This window comes from Quercus lobata, chromosome 1, assembly GCF_001633185.2.
Source record: "Quercus lobata isolate SW786 chromosome 1, ValleyOak3.0 Primary Assembly, whole genome shotgun sequence".
NCBI lineage: Eukaryota > Viridiplantae > Streptophyta > Magnoliopsida > Fagales > Fagaceae > Quercus > Quercus lobata.
This window is the reverse complement of record NC_044904.1, coordinates 43925092-43943629: the sequence shown is the minus strand read 5'-3', so window position 1 is coordinate 43943629 and position 18538 is coordinate 43925092.

The following is an 18538-nucleotide window of genomic DNA, read 5'->3' as shown; positions in this document are numbered from 1 at the left end:
TAGACTAGTCCAAGTACCTATGTTATTTTATTTTGTTTTTATTTTTTTTGGAACGAAAAAATCTTTATTAAATAAGTGTGAGATAAAATTTATTTTGTTGAGAGAGATTAAAAAAAATAAATAAATAATAGAATGCTGACATATGACAACATCCGTTCAATGTACAACACAATGCACTCAACCCAAGCCAAAACCTAGAAAAATTAAGGGTACATATAGTGCATTGTAATGATATTTTAATTAGGACTACAAATTAGGATTACATGTAATATAAGAATATTGAATAGAATGGCCACAAGAAGGTATAGGTCAAAATAGGGCTAAAAACAAAAAAAAAAAAAAAACAAAAAAACTAACAAATCGAATGGACCAACCAAAATCACCCAAACCGAATCCAAATTTTCAGTTTTTTATCAGTTCGATTCAAATTTTTTTAAAACTAAAATTGGTAAGTTTGGTAATTTTAGTGAAAATTGTACCAAACCAAACCAAAACCGACCGATATATATTACTATAGCGAAATTATATTACATAAATGTATATTGCCTTAGTGGTTATTAATGGTGTTACAAAAAACACCAACTCCTGAACTCGTCCATATGGCTCGTCCAATGAAAGATCGACTAGGGCGAACCAAACACATGAAATGATCATCTCAAGCGTCCTTGATAACCTCGTCCGTCTTCGGACGGACGAGGTCCCATGAGAAGCTTGTCCGTCCTTCGAAACGTTTGGACGGACGAGCTCTACAGGAAATTAGGAAAAAGTGAATGCAGGAGGAAAAGTCATCCCTAATAGCCTCGTCCGTCCTTAATAAAGGATGGACGAGTTCATTGGGTTGAACATGTTGGACTCTGGACGACTTTGATCTCCACCGAGCGTAAAGGACGAGTTGAACTACTATGTGCCAAGTTCTCCATTAACCATTACGGAACACAAGTCCAAATAAGGTAACTTCCATGGCAGTTATGGAAGTTACCTCCGAATCCTCCGGACTCCTCGACAATAGGAATGGTTATTAAACAGATAACCGTTTCACATATGCTATATAAGCATTCATCGATGAGAAGGTAAGGATCATTCAGACACTTTTTTTCAGAAAACACTTCCTTTTTACTTGGAATCACAAATTCACTGACTTTATCATCGGAGGACTTTTGGCCGGTCTCCACCGGTCCCCTCTGACTTAGTATTTGTTTTTTCAGGATCAAGCCCTAAGATCATCAACGCTCGAGACTTTCAACCTACTGATTTCCAAGGAATTATCAGTTATCGCGCGTGTCTTCCATATATTCTAACCTTTTGAAGAGCAGTTCTCATTTTTTTTAACTTTCTATTATCAAAATGACGTTTTGGGCTTGTGAGTTTTATTTAAAACTAAACGTCTAAACACTAACATCTCTTTCTCATTCAGTTGCCCCCTCCCCTCCCTCTCTCCCTCTCCACTCATCTCTTAGCTATTTCTTTTACCAAACTTCATCTCTTAGATGAGAGTCCCTTGGAGATCAGAATACTCGTCAATGCTTCCCACTCCTTTTGCTTGGATTTAGTTTGGTTGGGTTTATATTTCAGGTTTGTTCTCTATTTCTTTGCCCTAGTTTATTTCTTGATTCTTATAAAATAGATGATGTAAGGAACCGAAAAAGTTGACCACACTGATTGTTGCTTTCACAATCGGTTGCTTGCGATTTTGTTGTTGTATCGATCAATATCGATTTTGAATTTGGCAAAACTGAGAATCTCAGTGAGGTGGGTGTGTGTGTGTGTGTGAGAGAGAGAGAGAGAGTCTTTTTCTTATTTTTATTTTAGGAGTCGCCATCGATCATTGGTTTTGTGTTAGGTGTGATTGGTTACCTATTTGTCTAATTCTTTTAAAGTTACCTAATTAACTAAAACCAATTTTAAGGGTTGTTAATTAATTAAGGCAAACCAAAAGTCTCAACCAAAGATTTTGGACTTTGAAGTTTGGTTATGTGTGGGAAAGGTGTTAGGTACCCCACACCACCTATCCAAAGGAAAGTATCCCATTTTAATTTTAATTCTAAGGTTATCTTTTTGGTGAAAAAATTAGATACTTGGCATTTTGTTTTTAAAAATGTTTTGTACAAACAATACACACATACACACACATGTGAGTATTTATTTATTTATAACGTAGTATGGGAATATTTATTTCAAAGAATTATTTACAAACAAAGGATGTTGAATATATGTACATAGCATGTGAAGATTACTGCGTTCCAAAAAATAATACATATAATTTAACATGTGATTATTTATTTATTACATATTTAGCATGTGAATATTTGCAACATAAAAATAAAAGAGAGGGTAATAAAGATAGCACCTTTTAGCAAATTTATCTTCCATTTTTCTCATTTATCATATACAAATACAATGGACCAAAACATTAGTGCCAAAGGGGAGGGGGGAATGTGTTAGCTTGATTGGTGCCTATTGGTTCAATGAAATTGAACCATAGGCACAAACCTCTAAAAGATGAAATTCTAAAAGGGCTTAAAATGAGTGATGCACAAATATGTAAGGAAACTTTGAAAACTTACTTAAAAAGAGTGAACCATTTATTTTAAGAAATGACCAAGATTGTTTGAAAAACCAAAGTTTATGCATTTTTTTAGTAAAAGACTTAAAAAGGGTTTTCTTGGTTTTTGTAAAAAGAGGGAAGTTTTCCTCGATAAAAATGTGAAGAAAAAGTTGATTAAAAAAAGATTGAAAAGCATTCTTTGTGAGAAAAGGGGTTGGATTTGTAAGAAAAGGATTTCCATGTTTTTGTTGAAGACCATGGTTTTTATCCAATTGAAGAAAAGGCTTAGAGCATTTCCAGCAGTTTTTTCAAATTTTTGTACATTTTGGAGTGTGAACAATTGTTTTTACCTTTTACCTACCTACTATTTTAAATACACTTTTCAATAGGCTCTCTATCTCATTTAAATATTATTTCTTCATTCTTTCTTTAATATTTCTTTATTCTTTTCTTAATATTTCTTTATTCTTTCTCTATTCATTCCCAATGGCTATATTTTTCAAATTTCCAACAGTTATATTTTTAAATCTCCCAACAATAATATTTTCAAAATTTCTAATAGTCATATTTGTTGTGTTAAGATAGCTTGACCCTGGTTAATTAATTCAATTACCCAAGTCGATTAATTAGGTTCAATTGCATGCAAACAAAATTGAAGGCACCAACAAATCACCAAAAATACTAAGTTCAGCGGAAAATAAATTGAACACAATAATTTGTTGACAAATGAGGAAAACCTTGCAAGGCAAAAATCCCTACCAGGTGATTTTAAGGTCACCACTCCCAAAAATCCACTAATCAACAATCAAGCGGTTACAAGTATAAGGAATCTTACCAACTACCCTAACCTATCCCGAAATATCAATCTACAGTTAAACCTTTACTCCAATACCCAATTGAACTTGATCTTGTAGTAGCTTTCTTTCCCTTTGATGCACAAACCCCCAATTTATGATTAACCCTTTGCATGGATCCCAAGTGCGTGACTAACTCCAGCAACTCGAACAAATGTTGTTAGCTACAAAGTTCTTCACTTCATCAACAATGAAGATCTAGAAGCACTTAATTACAAAACCCTATGACGTACAAATGCAGTAGCTTCACACAGAGAAAATAAGTCTTTTGGTCTTTGTATCTGTTTATGACGGCCTTTAAAATAAGTTTTATATATGTTTAGGGTTGTGAGAAAAGAAACCCTACATAAATACATAAGACAGGCCGAATTTCAGATCTGGAAATTTTGAAATCGTAGTTCTTAATAGATCGAGTTTCTGTTGAGCTATCTATCAAGCTTCATATTAAGTCTCAATAGCAGGCATCTATCGAGACTTAATGAACAACTTTTATTTACTTGTTTTTTGGACCAATCTTCATGTCTTTAATACTTGACTTGAACAACATGTTTCTTGAAGTACTAAACCCATTTTAGATTTATCCAATTACAAGTAAAGTGCATTTTATCAAAAGATTAACCGATTACAAAAATATGACCCTAATAATCTCCCTCTTTAGTAATCTGTGACAAAATCACAAAAAGCAATTATGAGAGAAGTCTAACACAACTATCTCATAATATACAAAAGTACATAAGTCTAACCCTAACACGAACTCTTGAAAAACTTTGCAAGAAGAGAGATCATGGCATGGTAGACTTGCAACCTATCTTAACTAAAACACTTAAACAAGATTCATCAAGGCATCAAGTGTGAAACATAAACAAGTTGTATACAAGAAGAAACATATGTATAAAGATAGAAAAGAAATAACACATGTGAAAAAAAAAACATACATCATCTCATATATATATTAAAGAAGTACAATGTATGTAATAAAAGTGGTCACAAGACCATGGTACATGCAACGAAAAATACATCAAAACCTTACTACATCCCTTAAAAACACTCTCCTCCTACTAGTGAATCCTATGTTAGCTCTTCCTCTAACACTGAGACTACTCTCATCTACAAAAACTACTCCCCCTTTTTGTCACAAGTGGTGTATCACTGAGAGATCGTCATCTCATTATCATACTCAGAGCCAGAGCCAGAAGCATCATCATCATCTCTACCATCCGAAGAAGAAGACTCCTCAACATGCTCCGGTGAAGGTGAGGGCACAAAACCACCAAGTCGAAACTGGCGGCAAGCGATGCGACCGATTCTAGTGTTCATCTAACACATCTCATCGGATGATGGTCCAAATGACTACCAAAATCAACACGCATGTGCTGAAGCTGCTCCATGATGTTAACAAGGGAAACAGCGGCCCAAGATGAGGAAGAAGGGATAGAGGAGGAAGAGGGTCGAGAGGAAGAGGCTGCAGAATCTGTTGGGGTTGCATCTGTAGGCTTCATACGCGGTCACTTTGCAGCAAGCTGTGCCAGACTCTGCCAAATAGACTCCTTACTAATAGCACCCATAACATGAGGAGTGGGAGGGATAATGACATACATGTAGGTGAGGATATACGTGATAGCCAAAGGAAAAAGGAGTTTATCATGTGTAGCCGTGTCGCAATAGCAATCTATAATAAGGATCACCATATTAAGGATCCCTGGACCCTTAGTGAACTTGGTTGTGGAGAAATTAAGGGTACCTCCCCACAACATGGCCTTTCACAGAAAAGTGAGGCCAACTTGTCTCTAGAGATGGAAGAGAGATGACGATGACTAGGGCAATCCAGACAATCCACCTTAGGAACCTGTAGCACCTCGGAAATGAAGTCTAGGGTGACTACAATACATGTACCACGGAATATCGTAGTAAACCGAGGTACAAAGGTATTGATGGTGTGCATATTGGAGTAAAACTCCTATATAAACACGTTAGGACACCTCGAGGGTTTCTCACAAAGAGAAGCTCATCCCCAAGAGCTAATAGCACTGGGTAGAGGAGTGTCCGGGAAATCAAACAGAATGACCTGGCGTTCTGAATGAATCGCCCGGTCATAAAAGTTCTCAAAGAAGTCATTACGTGTCTTCTCATCATGGAACAAAACAAAATCAAAGGGAAAAGAAGATGAAGAGGAACCACGACGAATCGAGTTTTTAGAAGGAACAGTATTTTTGGGTGCCATGATAAGGAGACTAAATGAGAGAGAAAGAAGAATAGAAACACAACGGAAACTATAAGGCATAGGAAAGAAGGAAAAAGGAACGTGTAGTGCATGAAAATGCATGAACATGTGACGTGCAAAAATAAATTGCATCATGGGAAAAAACCCAATCCAACCTAACAGCACTTACAAGATATAGTCAGTCACACAATCCTAGAATGCATGAAACAGAGTTATAATGAACTTAGAATGCAACGCATGATCATATAAGTCCATTTTAACAAAAACCAACCCCTCCCCAAAATTTCCCAAAAATTAAAAACCTAGGACAGAAAATGCATGAATGCATGTAGAATGAAGAGTAAGAGAGATTAAAGATACTTACCAACACAATGAAGTTTGGATAAGACCGAAATTGAAGAGGGAAGATTGATTTTGGTGAAATGAGGTTTTTAGGTCAAGAGAGAAGAGAGAGAGAGATCGAGATATTTGAAAAGGCTCAAAACTTGGTTGGACCTGAGAATATATATAGATAATGCAGCTCGATAGATCGAGGAGGAATCGAGCTTCTATCGAGAATAAAAGCTAGATAGATTGAGAGGTATTGAGGAGGTATCGACTGCAAAAAATCTCGATAGATCGTGGAATGTATCGATAAGCTATCAAGTAGACAGAGACCACAAAGAATTTGGCTTAATGGATCGGGTTATCTATCGCGAGGTATTGAGAGAAACCCAAAAATCTTGGTAGAAGAGGCTTGTATCGAGGATTTATCGAGCAAGTATCGAGAAGGTATCGAGTTATTTGCCGAGAGTCTTAAAGAAGAGATTTCAAGAAAGAGAAACAGCACAAGATGAATGCAGTCAAGAAAACCATTAAAGCAAGCATTCAAAGAGCATGTTAAACATAAAAACACAGCCTCAACTCTAGATGCAAAGTATTCCTAGATCAAAATACACTGAACATGTCTAACCAAATTTTATTTCAAAACAAGTTCGGACACTTTAGAGAGCATATACTATCACATGTATTCCTTGTGATGATAAAAACACATTGTACCTGTACAATAGTATCAAAGGTAGCAAAGATTATGCGTGTTGTGTTGTGAAACTTTTTCAAGAGAGCAAGTATATCATTATATAACAAGTAATGATATAGGATGATCAAATACAATCATACACAATCATAATTGTTTGATGGAGACTATCACCTTCGAGGTACATATATAACTCCCACTTCTCCTAGAAACACGCTTGCCATCATATTAAAAGTATTTTGTTTCTTTTTTGCTTTTCATGTTCTTTGCATATTTTTCTTTAAAGCATATCATACAAGGGCATATAAGAGAGAAAAGAAAGTACCCAATTATACAAGCTTGAACATCCTAGTTTTGCTGTGCAAGTGTTACACCTTACCAAGCACGACTTTTATGAATTGCACATAGATGTTATATGATTGATGAGTTTTATTGGTGAGATGGTTATTTATGTCTTTCTCTTAGGATTTTCTAGTCTTTCCCGTCAAAAAGAGTGATTTAAGATAAGAAAGATAAGAGATCAATCAAATCATTCAAATTACATAAAAGAGTCACAAAGCTCACATTGCCTAGTTGTGCATGAAAATGCTCATTTAAACTATAAGAGATACAAAGTTGAGAAACCTTGTTTCAATGGCCATCCAAGATACACAAGTACTAGTATACACAAACACACATTGTTTTTGTATTTTTCTGATTTTTCCATTTTTTTATTAAAAAAAAAAACTTAAAATAAAGTAAAAACAAACAAACAAACAAAGCATCAAAATTAGATGCATATGCATGAAGAAGAGGAGAAAGATCAGTCCATGTATATAACACCAATATTCTAGCGCAAGAATTCAAAACGTCGACCATCTAGAGGCTTGGTGAACAAAGCAGCCTTTTGATCATCAATGTGAATGAACTCAAAAGTGAGAGTACCATCTTTAACCAACTCACAAATGAAGTAATGTCGGATCTCAATGTGTTTGGTCTGAGAGTGTTGAATAGGATTTTTAGATAGTGAGATGTTTTTTACAGATACCATATTTAAGAAGGAGTTTTTGCATCCAAAGAAGTTGGGTGCTACAGTTACCAACAACAATGTATTCAACCTCAGCAGTAGAGAGAGAGATAGAGTTCTGCTTCTTTCTTATCTAGGAGACAAGGTTATTATCCAAGTAAAAACACCCATCAGAAGTACTTTTTAGGTCATCAACATTCCCAGCCCAATCCGCATTAGAATATCTAGCTAAAACATCATTAGTATTTGGCAAACCGTACCCTAAAGTTACTAGTGGTTTTAACATATTTAATGATACGTTTTACTGCAATGATGTGTGATTCTTTGGGATTAGCCTGATATCTAGCACATACTCCAACACTGTAGCTAATGTCAGGCCTACTAGCAGTAAGGTAAATGAGACTACCTATCATGCTTCTATATAAAGAATGATCAACACTCTTTCCTAACAAGTCAACAGTGAGTTTAACATTTGGACTTATAGGTGTTCTGACAAAGCTAGCAAACTCTAAACCAAATTTCTTCATAAGATTTTTAGCATATTTAGATTGAGAGATGAAAATACCTAAGTCACTTTGTCGAATCTGCGGTCCAAGGAAGTAGTTCAGTTCTCCAATCATGCTCGTCTCGAATTCAGTCTACATCATGCTTGAGAATGAGTGAGCCAAGTCATCTTTTGTAGATCCAAAGATAATGTCATCTACATAAATTTGAGCTACAACTAGTTCTTCATCCACTTTCTTGATGAACAATGTTTGATCTGTTTGTCCTCTTATGAAGCCATTTGACACCAAATATTCAGTGAAATGATCATATCATGCTCTAGGTGCCTATATCAATCGGTACAGTGCCTTGTTAAGATAAAGCACATGATTTGGAAAGTGTGGGTCAATGAACCCTTTGGGTTAAGCTACATAAACCTCCTCTTTGAAAAAACCATTCAAGAAGGCACTCTTCACATCCATTTGGTATAACTTGAACTTCAAGTGACATGTCAATGCAAGTGGGACTCTTATGGATTCAATGCGAGCAACAACAATAAATGTTTCATCAAAGTCCACTCCTTCTACTTAAGTGGGCCACAAGTCTGGCTTTGTTGCAAATCACATTTCTTTCTTCATCAGTCTTGTTGCGGAATATTCATTTTGTGCCAATGATGTTCATTCCCTTTGGCCTAGGTATCAATGTCCAGACATCATTCCTTTGAAATAAATGAAGTTCATCATGCATGGCTTCAACCCAGTTTTCACCTTGAAGAGCATCTTCAACCTTGGTAGGTTCTACCTGTGACAAATAACATGAGTAAGAAACAAAGTTAGCCACATATTTATCAACTGTTCACTTTCTCAGAGTTACTTCATTCATGTTTCCCACGATCATATTTGAAGGGTGATTCAGTTTGATTCTCAATGAGGGCTCTTTTTCTACTTGATCTTTAGGCAAAGGACATGTACAAGAGTCTTCTGGGGCTTGTATAGCACTAGGTAAGTTAGGAGGGGGAGGATCTTGATCACCTACTTCTTGTTCATTCTATAAAGGTAGAAGGAGAATTGATTTTGACATTTGCTCCATTACTTTTGAGGATTTTGAAGTTGACTCTTCATCAATCACAACATTGATAGTCTCCATGACCTTTCTATTCCTTCTGTTTAGCACTCTATAGGCTTTGCTAGTAAAGGAGTATTGAAGAAAGATTCCTTCATTGCTTAGAATGTCAAACTTTCCCATATTTTCTCTATCCTTTAAAATGAAACAAGTGCTACCATAAATTTTGAAGTATTTCACATTTGGTTTTCTTCCTTTCCATAGTTCATAGGAGGTCTTCTTTATACCTAGTCTGAAGTACACTCGATTCACAATATGACGTGCAGTGTTAACCGCTTCTCCCCACAAATCGTTTGCCACATCCTTGTTATGCAACATAGCTCTGACCATCTCTTGAATGGCTCTATTCTTTCTTTCTACAACACCATTTTGTTGAGGGGTGATATGAGCTGAAAATTCTTGAGCTATGCCAGCACTTATACAGAAAGACTCTAATTAAGAATTTTTGAATTCTTTGCCATGATCAATTCTAATTCGATCAACTTTCAATCCTTTCTCATTCTGCACCCTTTTGCATAATAACTCGATATGATGAGGAGCTTCAGACTTAAATTGCAGCAAGATGACCCAAATAAATCTGGTAAAGTCATTAACTACTACCACGTATATTTCTTTACTCCAAGAGATTCTGTTCTTGTTAGACCCATCAGATCAACATGAAAAAAGCTCAAAAGGTCTAGCCATGGCTGTGGTTAAGGTGGCATGAGTCACTTTGCTAGCATGCCCCATCCTTTGGTGCCATAAGTCCTCATTTGGCATTCGAATGCTATTACATACAATTTTAGCATTAGGAACTAGACCGTAGCAGTTGTCTAGTGTGCAAATTCCACTTAGGAGTTGCTTGCCTAACTCATTTAGCACCAGACACTTCCCTTTTGAGAACAACACCATGAAGTCTTGATCACAAATTTGGTTAATGCTTAATAGATTCACTTTTGGCCCTTCCACATATAGCACATTTGCAATGTCCGGTAACCCTGGTAAAGAGATGATTCCCTTCCCCTTTATCTGGGATTTGATTCCATCTTCAAAGGCAACATTTCCACCTTTCTTGCATTCAAATTCTTTGAATAGAGTGCGGTCTTCAGTCATGTGTCTTAAGCAACCACTATCAAGATACCATAGATAGGTGTTCATGACTTTGAAGGGCTGAGTGCAACATGAAGCATACTTTGTGCTTATTTGTTAAGTCATCAAGTGTGGTCTTTTCCTTAATTTGACAACCACGTGATTTTACCCTTGCCTTTATCTTTCTAAGGCGTATACCCCTGTAGCTGAACAATTTAAGATAGTCTAGTCTTCTTCTACTCACAAAGAGGCCTTTTTCAAGAATCATTAAAAAAGCTTTCAGACAACCTTTAGACTTGAATGTTCTAAGAAACTTAAGCACGTAAAGGTTAGAAACACAAGAGATATTACAAGAAAAAGAATTTTTCATGCAATTTGATTTCATGACAACGGGGGTTAATTTGATACCACTTGTTGGGTTAAGATAGCTTGACTCTGCTTAATTAATTCAATTACCCAAGTTGATTAATTAGGTTCAATTGCATGCAAACAAAAGTAAAAGCACCAACAAATCATCAAAAATACTAAGTGCAGCGAAAAATAAATTGAACACGGTGATTTGTTGACAAATGGAGAAAACCTCGCAAGGTAAAAACCCCACTGGGTGAAGGTCACTACTCCCAAGAATCCACTAATCAACAATCAAGTGGTTACAAGTATAAAGAATCTTACCAACTACCCTGGTCTATCTTGAAATACCAACTTATAGTCGAACCTTTGCTCCAATACCCAATTGGACTTGATCTTGTAGTAGTTTTCTTTCCCTTTGATTCATAAACCTCCAATTTATAACTAACCCTTTGCACGAATCACAAGTACATGACTAACTCGAGCAACTTGAACAGATGTTGTTGGCTGCAAAGTTCTTCACTTTATTAACAATGAAGATCTGGAAGTATTTGGTTACAAAACCCTATGGTGTATAAACGCAATGGATTCACACAGAGAAAATAAGTCTCTTGGTCTCTGTATCCGTGTGTGACAACCTTTAAAATAAGTCTTATATATGTCTAAGGTTGTGAGAAAAAAAACTCTACACAAATAAATAAGGCAGGGCCGAATTTCAGATCTGGAAATTCTGAAATCATAGTTCTCGATAGATCGAGCTTCTGTTGGGCTATCTATCGAGTTTCACATTAAGTCTCGATGGTAGACATTTGTCGAGCTATCTGTCAAGACTTAATGAATAGCTTTTCTTCACTTGTTTTTTGGACCAATCTTCATGTCTTTAATACCTGACTTGAACAACATGTTTCTTAAAGTACTGAACTCATCTTAGATCTACTCAATTACAAGTAAAGTGCATTTGTCAAAGGATTAGCCAATTACAAAAATATGACCCTAACAATATTTTCCAATGGGCAATTTTTTTAATAGTCACACACACACACATTAAGAAACCATCTTTATTGCTATAGTTCCCTATATATGGGAAGCATGGAATTTGAATAAAAGCTTTAATGCAATTAGTTCAACCTTCTTAGCAAGGACACCTACCTGTTTCATTGTACTAATACAAAAGAAATTTGACATTTTAAAAACTAATGGGAATTAGCAAAATAGCAATAATGACATTTTAAAAGCTTAAAAACTAGTACAAAGCTAATGGGAATTAACAGTAAGGTTGAACATCACCTTGGATATACATATATAGTGCAATAGGATCACATTGTAGCAAAACAAAATGAATAGGGCAATAGTATTGTACGTGCAAGTTAGATTATCAAAACAATGTAAGAAAATGAATAACGAATCTAACGATACATTTAAATGAAAAAACTTGCAAACAATTAAAATGGAAACTTTAACACTTTAATGTTTAGAGAAATGCAAATGCTAAACAAAGAAAGTAAGGAAGGCATGGGAAAATACGTTAAAAGCCCTTTGAAAGGGATGAAAAACAACAAGTGAGTGAAGGGGAGAATGTCTTTCACTCTTAGAGCTCTCTATTATGTGAAAGTCAAGGTTTTCTTCTTCCCAAAGAAAGCCTTTGTTTCTACCTTACTTTTCCTACCTAAGCTTCTACCTCTTTCTCTCTATCTTTCTAGGTTCTTGCCCTAATTGTTCAGCAACATGTTCCTCTTATAGTCCGAGGAATGTTGTTAGGTACATAAGGGCAGGTTTCAAACCATGATTCCTCCATTTGTATCCAGATACAGCTATTGTATTATGTTAAGGCTGGAGGAGAGAGAAAACACATTGATGTAAGGGTAATGGGATGAAAGGCAGCTCTACTACAACGTGGGGAGCAAGCCATAAACAAGGAAAGGGACATTAGGGATACTAGGAGTGATGCACGTGTCCTCAGTAGTGGTCCAACACAAGCTTAGCCAATAAGGGGTGTTTTAAAGCATCTAACTATAGAGGGTCGCCTTCCTCAAAAAAAAAACTATAGAGGGTCGCTATCTCTCATTTATGCTAGTGCTGGGTGTTGTAAACACCGCATTTTGTACCCCTTACGACTTGGGCCCTTGTTCCCTAATGATGCCCAAATTCCAAGGCCCAAGGTTGGTTTAGAGCCTAATCAGATGTTAAATTGACTTGAGAGGTGTTAAAATGGAAAATATAACTTTTAATGAGAAAAAAATATATTTTTGGAAAATAAAGGCAAAAGAAAACCCACAGTTTGCATACGCAGGCACAAACCTGCGTACATAGGCCACACGTTGCGTACGCAGCTAGGGTTTTAGAGACAAAAAAGGCAAGTTTTCTGCATTAAAGAATGAGGTTTGGAATGAATCCCACATCATCTAGGACCCGTTCCAAACTCCTTTTTTTAACTATATAAAGCCTTACATGGTACCTTTTCAAGACACACACAGAAAATCCTAAAAGAAAACCTAAGAGTCACTAGAAATAGTCAATCAAAGAGGGAGTTTTTCATAAAACATCATCAAATCAATTTTATTTGATTTGGACCTTTTCTGGCCTTGATCCTTTGAGTTAAGATTACTAATCATGTTTCTATTGATTTGTGAATAGATTGACAGAGGAGAATAGTCAAAATCAAGCTTGAAAGCTTTTTTTTTTTTTTTGAGGTATTCTTTTAAACTCTTATTTTTTGATTTCTACCTTTAATCTTTTCTTTAATATGTTTCTTTGTTTAGTTCATGTTTATTTTTGTTTGTTTAGGTTAGTTTTAGACTTTCTTTATGTTTTTGAGCATGTTAGGATGTTAGATTTATCGTTTTGTGTTTTGCTGTGTTGTTAAAGTTTTTGGGCTAGTTTCCATGTACGCATAATCCTTTCTGCGTATGCAGGCTTAATTATGCGTACGCAAGCTTGTTCATGCGTTTCGCATGATCCTACCCAGAAACCCTAGCTCTTCTGTTTTGTTCTTTATCTCGTACAATGTGCTTTTGTTTTAGATTCTTTTTCACATGTTTATGGTCTTGAGTCTTTGTTTCACATGTTTATTGTTTCTTCACCTTTCACATGTTGGTTATTTGTTTACATGTTTAAATTAGGGTTTTCCTTTCCTTTTTTGTCTTAATGCCATGTACATTCATTCACATGCCCCTTCATTGATGCCATAGGTGCTGTGATGCAAGGAGGTAAGTAAAGGTAAGTCATGCATTCATATGTGCATGCATATTTGTTTGATAACATATTTTGATGATGAGCATGAATGGTTTGGTGATCTTCACGTTCCCAATGTGGTCCTTTGATGTTTACATGTTGCTGCCTTGGATGAGATATGTGATATATTGCTAGATGAATGTTAGGTGGATGTTGTATGCTTCTAGCATATTGGATTAGGGTTTTCTCTTACTTTCTTATCTAAGTACCATGAGCACGCATTCATATGTTCATACATTGATGCAGTAAGGTAAGTGAAGATAAGTCATACATTCATATGTACATGCACATTGTTTGATAACATGGTTTGATGATGAGTATAAATATGCTTAGTTGGATAATATATTCTTGATGTTCTTGATGCTCTAATATAATCTTTTAATGTTGTTGTGTTTATGTTGCTGCCTTGACATGACATGATGAATGCTAGGTTGATAAGATTCCATGATAGATGTATACTAGGGTTTGTGATGAGGTTATTGCCATGATAGATGTATGTTAGGTTTGCTTGATAAGCATGATTAGATGTACGGTTAGGGTTTGGGGTGAATGATGCCATATTGTATGCTTAGATGTATGTTAGTATGTGTGTGAGTTAGAATACAAGTATTGAACATGCTTTTAATAAGGTTAAGATATAAGACATAATAAGAGGAGGCTAACCCTAAGGTTGGGTGGCTTTATGCCTAACACCTTCCCAAAACTGTACCTAAACTCCAAACCAATACTCTAGTAGTAAGATCAATGGTCCTTGCTCAAAAGGATGCTATATTCTTGGTTCCCAGACCATAAAACTAGGTGGCGACTCTGACACTTTCCGTTGTGTTCACAAGTGTCCATGCTAGATGCAAATCTCACTCTTCCCCATGATAGTCACGCTATTAGCACGGGCCAAAGATCCTCTTTTTCAGCCAATGTTCCCCTTCCTTTCCTTACAACTAGCCCACATGTAGGGTTCGGATCTAGCCACGTAAGCATTCACATGCCTTGGATGGTGTTATGTACATTAGCCCCCTAACTATCAATGGTGTTAATGACCAAGGTCATTGACAGTCACATCATATCAGACTTCAATGCTCTTTGTAATCATGCTTTGTGACATTCAAAGTTTGAGACATGTGGCATTCACAGGTGCTCCTAGCCGTTTTGGCATCGCTTTGTTCCCAGTGCCTGGCAGATAGGCATTAATCTTCATAAATGTCGTATCTTTTCACTTGACTCCGGTTGTTGATTTAAAAGGAAAGAAATCTCCTTTTATTCTTCATTCATTTTGCTTCCATACTCTTTCCTTCTTGAACACATAAAATCCTCCATTGTCAATGAAATGGACAGTCCTTCATCTGCAACCTCTAACTTTCCCCATAGTGGTCCAGATTCTCTCAATAGTGACTTGGACTCTCCTAGAGTCAACAATGCATCCTCTACCATTTTGAACTGCATTCCTCCTCCTCCTCCTCCTCTTGTCCCTTTTCCTATTTTTCCCTTCCCTCCTCAAGTTTTTCCTCTCGAAGTCGGGTAAGTCCAATCTTGGGAGGTCAATGAAGAAGAGGAAGAAGAAGTAGATTCTAAGGAACTTTGGTTAAAGGCCAAAGAAGATGCTGAAGATGAGGCATATCACGCCCTTATGAGGGACATCCCTAAGCGAAGGAGAAGGCATAGGGGCTCTCAAACAATTTCTGACTCGAGTGTGATAACCTTTGACTCTTTCAGTGGCTTGGATTCTGATTCAAGGGGGTCAAACTCCTCGGCAAACTCAGACTTCGGTGATGAGGAAAAGGAGGACCTCAACCCTGACTACCTTCAAGAAGACTTTGAGGGAGATTCAGATGCTTACGGGCGCTATTCTCCCTAAGTTGCTTGCCTCTAATCCTACAATCTTTTGTGTCTTGTTGTTTCTTTTTTTGTTTTGTTTTTATGTCCATGTAAAGCAGGCCATACTATAGGCCTTAGATCATTGTTTATTTTGATAATGTATAGAAGAGGGATGATATGCCATAAGAGCCAAACCAAATGTAAATCCCCCTTTTCCTTTTGAATATATTAATACAATATAGTTTTTGTTTCAAAATTTTGAGTACGAATTATATGTTTATTTTTATGTTTCCTTTTTAACACTTGAAAAAAAAAAAAACTAAATTTGGGAAAAAGAGGCTCCTGCACAAAGTAACAACACATGGACACATCAGTTAATCAAAGTATATAGTGAAGGTGTAAAAAGGAACCTGTTGGTGATGGGTCACGCCTTTTCACAATTTCTGTAACAACAGTTTTCTTTTGCAAATTGACTTGTCAGAGATTCTAGCAATTCCCCATGTAGACATGTGTCAACAATTTTTTGAAAAGATGCCTCACTTTGAATGATTCTTTTTAGAGGGAAAAGAATAACTGCCCAAGGTATAAAAGGGAGAAACTACTTCTCTCTCCCCATTTTTCTCATCTTCTTCTTATCCTCTTCTTTTCCAAACCCAAATCTTAGAATTTTCACAAGAACAAAACTCATGGGTGTCAAATGCAATCTGAGATCTAGTTCTTCAAAGGTCATAAAACCTTCAACCCCCAAAACCAATAGGCCATTGTTAGGAGGAGATGAAAAACTTTCCACAATGGAGCAGTGTATCATCCCATCTTTATTTGAAGATTATATGTTCAACAAAAGTCTTGATTGGGGACCTTTTCCCTTCTCTGTAGATCCTCCCTACATAGCATGCGGGGAACCTGATGATCTCTTGATCATGGATTTGGAAGTAAAGCATGTTCCTCAGCTCGATACTTGCAATGGAGATTTTGCTCCTACCATTTATGTGGTCTTCAAATCCCACACCTCAGTTTCCAAAGGTTGGAGAAGTTAGTGCCGAAGGGCGCTAACACATCCCCCTTTTATGGATATCTTGCAGATAGTGCATCTTGTGCAGATTGTGTTGGTGTTTTTTGGCCTAAACATCAACAAGGATAGTGAAAACCTCCTTTCTCTTTTGTACCGGTGGAATTATACTACCCATACTTTCTTTCGAGGATGTTAAGAAGTCTTTCCTTCCCTTGAAGATGTTTATGAGATATTGAGACTTCCCCTATTTGGTGATGGAGATGTAGCTACTATATCTCTGTCCTCTAATGAGGCTAAAGCTGTGAAATTCCTTGAAGATGCAGTAAAGAAGACCTTAAAGAAACCTATTCTAAAGGCGGCAAGGAAAGGCAAAGCCCCTAGTGAGGAAGTGCTGGAAGACACTAGTGTTGGTGGTGATAAAGGTTTTAGGGCCAACTTTTGGGGATGAATTAGATACTTTTGGAGGGAGTATGCTGATGGCGTGGATTAAGAAATAAGCTCAGATTCTTTAAAATAGGGCATAGATTTCGTTGTAGGAGAAGGTGTAAAGTTATGATTTACAACTATATTTTATGTTGGCTTTATTCCATGACAAAAAGTGTTGTCATTGCTCTAATTTTGTTCCTTTTATTTTGTGGGATTTTATTGTATTGGGTTTAATATTAAGTTGGTGAAGACTCAAGTTTAAATGAAGAATCAGTGGATTTCGCAAGAAGCTCGCGAAAAGCTAAGCTGCGAAAGAGTATGTGAGGAGCACATGACTGGAAGTTGAAGAGTTGTGCCAGGCTGTCGTTTTCTCGAGTGTCTCGTGGGTAAGGCCTTCCCGCGAGACAGTCGCAAAACATTCTGTCTGGAGGATTTTTATGTGTGAATTCCTTACCCTTCACCTATACTATATATATCCTCATTACCCACAAATGTAAGAGAGGCCATTCAGAGAGAAAAACCCTAGATAGGTTTTCTAACACACACACCCATCTTTTTAAGAGAGAGCTACTCATCCTTAGTGAGAATTAATTGTAGCCTCTTCTCCTTCCCTCTCCCATTATCATACCTTGAGAGGAGATTTGTACCCAAACACAATCCACAGCTTTTTAGAGTGTAGTGAATGTTTTTGGTGTTGCTGAGAAGTATTGGAAGATGCCAAGGTTGGCAGATGCAACATGGAGCTTGTTACGGGATCCGGAGAGCTAGACAAGACACGGTTCCGAGAAACCTTATTGGAGTAGGAGCTAGGAAGGCTTAGGTACATCGGGTAGATTAGGTTTGGAGGGTCTCTTGCTAACCCATGTATCCCAACTGATTGTCTAGTGGATCGATTACCGCTTGGAGGGCAACGAAGAGGTTTTTCACCGAGTTCTTCGGTTTCCTTTTCGATAACACGTCTCGATGTTATCTGTGTTTACATCTCTCTTTCCTACTCTTGTTCATTTCATTTTACTGCTGTGTTGCATTAAATATGGATTAGAGTAGCTCTCTTGCTTGTGTGCTTGTGTTTACACTATTCCGCACTTAGTATTAAGTTAGTGTAAAATCAACCAAGCCATAACTTTGAAATTGGGGGTCTAAACAAGCTCTTATGTTTTCAACACATTTTCGAGCAACAAATTGGTATCAGAGCGGGTACACTTGATTTGGTTTCATTACCTAAGTGTGATCCTTGACCCCTTGTGTGTTTTTCCATGGATAATGCTTTGTATGCTTCTATGGATGTTGTTGATTGTAACATGCCATGTGTTTGTGATAATGCCTCTATGAGTGTTAATCCTCATAATTGTGATGACATTTTACATGAATCTTTAGGTGTTATTGATATTCCTA